The following is a 4,576-nucleotide window of genomic DNA, read 5'->3' on the forward strand; positions in this document are numbered from 1 at the left end:
TGGGATGGGCTCCGGAGAGGCGTGGGCCGCGGTGGGTGCGGCTGAAGCCAGCTTCCTCCTCTAAGGTCGCCGCAGAGACCTCTGCTTTATTAAAGTTAGCTGGGTCCTTAGCTAGGAAGTCTGAGCAATGTCATTCATTAACTCATCAGACTCTTCCCTCCAAAAGGAGAGAAGACTTTTTGAGTAGGGGAGACCTGGGTGGAGGATGTCTGCGGTGTTTATTCATTTACATTCTGTTGCTACTGTTCTTCGCCTACTGCATTGTCAGTTTTCTTCTTAGGTTGGGTTCCCTAGAAGTCTGAGGAAAAGAACCGGGGACACGTGATTTACTGAAGGAAGCCTCTCAGGATCGAGGGTAGGAGGGGCAGTGGGGGAAAATTAGCTAAGCAAGGACAGCTGGTCTCCGTGGAGACTAGCTTCAGCCAGACTCCATGGAGAGGTCTGGAGCAAGCAGCTCTGCAGCCAGAGGGAGCTCTGCTCTGGATACATCAGAAGTTAGGTCACAACATGTCTTAACAAATTGAAGAGGACTGAAATCATACCAAAAGATGACCATCCACCGTGGTCATCTTTTCTGACCAGAGTGGGATGAAACTAGAAATCAATCGCAGAAGGAAAACTGGAAAGCTCATAAATATGTGGAAATTAAACAACTCTTGAACAATTCCGTCAAAAAAAGAAATCCAAAGAAAATCAGAAAGTACCTGGAAACAAATGAAACACAACGTAGCCAAACTTAGACAGTGGGACAAAAGCAGTGCTGAGAGCACAGCGATATGCACATGTGAGTCCACAGCAATACACGCCGACGTAACGCAGGAGAAAGCGCCTTCCCTGCTGCTCCGGTGGTTAGAACCTGCCTGCCAACGCAGGGGACAAAACTCCAGTGCCTGATCTGGAAGGATCTCACATGCCACGAGGCCACCAAGCCTGTGCGCACAGCTGCCGAGCCATGGGCCCTGGAGCCTACGCTCTGCCTAAGAGAAGCCACCGCAGTGGGAAGCTGAAACACCATGAGGAATAGCCCCGTTCACCACACTGGGCTTCCCTGGGGGCTCAGCTGGTAAAGAACCCGCCCGCAGTGCAGGAGACCCCTGTTCAATTCCTGGGTCGGGAAGATCCGCTGGAGAAGGGAAAGGCTACCCACTCCAGTGTTCTGGCCTGGAAAATCCCAAGGACTGTCTAGTCCACGGGGTCACAAAGAGTCAGACACAGCTAAGCGACGGTCACTTTCACTTTCTCACCACAACTAGAGAAAGCCCACGTGCAGCAAGGAAGATCCAGTGCAGTCATAAATTAAGAAAAGGAGAAAGATCTCAAACAACCAAACTTTACACTTCAAGGAACTAGAAAAATAAGAACAAACTAAGCCCAAGGCTAGCAGAAGAAGGGAAATAGCAGAGTAGAAATAAATGAAATAGAAAAATAATAGAAAAAATGTGAAATGGAGTTTATTTTTTAAAGATAAACTGTACAAACCCTTAGCTACATTAAGGGGAAAAAAGAAAATTTAAATAGAATCATCAATAAAAGACATTACAACTGATGTCACAGAAAAAATAATCAAAAGAGACTGTAATGTGGAATTCCATGGTGGTCTAGTTTTCACTGCCATGGGTCTGGGTTCGATCCCTGGGTGGCAAACTAAAATCCCACAGCATAGCCAAAAAAAAAAAAAGACACAGAGAGACTCTGATGAACAATCAGTTATATGCCAACAAACTGTGGAACCGAGAAGAGACAGATAAACTCCTAGAAACATACAGCCTCCTAGGACTAAATAATGAAGAAAGAGAAAGTCTGAGCCTGGTGGCTCAGTTGGTAAAGAATCTGCCTACAATACAGGAGACCCGGGTTGGATCCCTGGGTCAGGAAGATTCCCTGTAGAAGGAAATGGCAACCCACTCCAGTACTCTTGCCTGAAGAATACCATGGACTGAGGAGTCTGGTGGGCTACAGTACATGGGGTCACAAGAGTTGGGCACAACTTAGCAACTAAACCACCACCACCATAATTAATAATGGAGATTGAATCAGTAATTAAAAACCTCCCAACAAAGAAAACCCAGGGCCAAATGGCTTCACTAGTGAATTCTACCAAACATTTAAAAATGAATTAATGCCAATCCTACTTAAACTCTAGCAAAATACTGAAGAAGAAAGAACACTTTGAAGCGCATTTTATCAACTCAGCATTACCCTGATATCAAAACCAGACAAAGACTTAAGAAAATTACAGGCCAGTATCCCTGATGAATATAGATACAGCAATGCACAACGAAATACTAACAAATCAAATCCAACAACACATTAAAAGGATCATACACCATGAGCAAGTGGGATTTATTTCTGGGATGCAAGAATGGTCACATATGAAAATCAGGTAATGTGACACACCACATTAACAAAATAAAAACATATGATAATGTCAATAGGTGCAGAAAAAGCATTTCACAAAATTCAACACTCTTTATTGATAAAAACTGTCAACAAATTAGGAATAGGAGGAAATTATCTCAGTATAACTAAGGCCGTGTATTACACTCACAGCTAACGTCATACTCAATGCTGCAAAACTGAATGCTTTTCCTCCAAGATCAGGAATAAGGCAAGAATGCCAGCCTCCACCACTATTAATTCTCCCACACATTCTAATCCTTCATGTCTGTAACTCTTTATTTCTTCAATTGCCTCCTAAATAAACCACTTGCATCCATATTCTTGTTTTAAGATTTGCTTTTTAGGGAAACTTAATGAAGACAGGCTCCCACCTTCATGCTTTCATCAAAACGATATTTTTTCTTCTTTTTCTTATCACTCCTTTCCCCCAGATATAAGATGATAAGGTGTTTCAGATGGAAAGGAGATGAGAGTCTTGGCATTTTCCAAATTTCACATTCATCCCATAGCATCCTTTATTACTTCTCTGTAAAGAAATCTCTCTTGATTTTTTGCAGCCATCATATCTTTATAGAAAGTTGGAACTGGAAAGTTCATATATATAGTTTCAGCTTTTTCTCAAAAATAGTAGATGAGATAAAACAATAAGTGAACAGGTAAGGTGGAAAAGAGATGAAAATTTACAATCACCAGTTCCCAGTCACAAGGGCGCAGAGCATCATGCTGTCATCAGGGGGCAGCAGAGGCCAGGGGACAGGGGGAAACCAAAGCCCAACAATGTACCATGCCTGAGATCCGACAGAGACAAAATAAGGGAATCTCTCAGTCATGTCTGACTCTTTGGGAACCCATGGACTACAGCCTACCAGGCTCCTCTGCCCCTGGAATTCTCCAGGCAAGAATACTGGAGTGGATGGCCATGCCTTTCTCCAGGAGATCTTCCCAACCCAGGGATTAAACCTGGGTCTCCTGCCTTGCAGGCGGGTTCTTTACTAAGCCACCAGGGAAGCGACAGAGAGGAGACCAACGTTTACTGGGGCCTATTACAAATTGGGCTCAGTGCTGGGTACAATGAGAAATAGTACAAAGTTCAAGGGCAGAGAAAAAAATCACATGCTCCAAGTTTCAGGCTTTTCCATCACCCTAGATGTGTTGGCATCTTGATAATGTCCCCTGCTGGCTTTAGCATCGAGTCTTTGACTCCTCCTTAGGCCTCTTGCACTTGATGAAATTCTCTAGCTCCAGCAGATGATCCCTGAGTAGGGATGACACTTTGAGTGCCAACTGACTTAAGGTTAAGGGCACTTGCTATATTAGCCTCCTCTGTAGGGTGGGGCTCATTCTCTTTCTTCCCAAGGCCTTGTGGAAGTTCCTAACACCCTGGAAAGTTGTACCAGGCACAGCAGGACGCTCTGAGAGACTCAGTCTAATATTCACTGAGTGGACATTTTCATTAACAGATTGACTTCCCCTCTCCCCAAATCTTCTCATTGCCATGCTACAAACTCACATAATTTTGGCATTTCTTCCTAGTTCCGTTTCAATCTCTTTAAAGAAGGTTTTTGTTTTTTTCTCCAATTAACTTTTTGCTCAAACATGCTCATTTTAGACCTGCCTCCAGTGAACTCCTGTAATTTACAACTAGTTGGTCTTCTCCTTTCCCTGGGGGGTGATGCCCCGTGGTTGGATTCCCAGCACGTTCCAGGGAATGGAGGTCCGATTTCTGCTGCTTGGACTGCCCGGGTCCAGCAGCTTGAGGGATGAGTGGCTCAGTCAGGTGGCCCTAACCTTCAGGCTGGGAGCTGCTCGAGCAGGGACCGGCAGAAGGAGCGGGTGTCCCCCCATGGGCCGGAGCCTCGCCAGCATCAGCTTGTCTCTTTCATTTTTGCCTCTGCATGCTTGGGCAGGCAAATCCAGAGCCCACCTCTGCCAGACTACTGAATCAGACCCTGAGTGATGAGGACTTGGAAAACAGTAACGAAACCCAGGAAGAGGATAAGGATTGGTCTGCTTTTTACCATCAACTATACCCCAGCACATCTGCACAAGCTGGTCAGTGACCAAGCCAATACTCCTTCCTGTGGCCCTTGGCCGCCCCCTCCCACCCTTCTGCGCCCCCCTGGCCTTGACTAAATCTGTGAGTTGCCATCAATAACTTGCACCTCATCTTTGGTGG

This window comes from Bos indicus, chromosome 18 (assembly GCF_029378745.1).
Source record: "Bos indicus isolate NIAB-ARS_2022 breed Sahiwal x Tharparkar chromosome 18, NIAB-ARS_B.indTharparkar_mat_pri_1.0, whole genome shotgun sequence".
NCBI lineage: Eukaryota > Metazoa > Chordata > Mammalia > Artiodactyla > Bovidae > Bos > Bos indicus.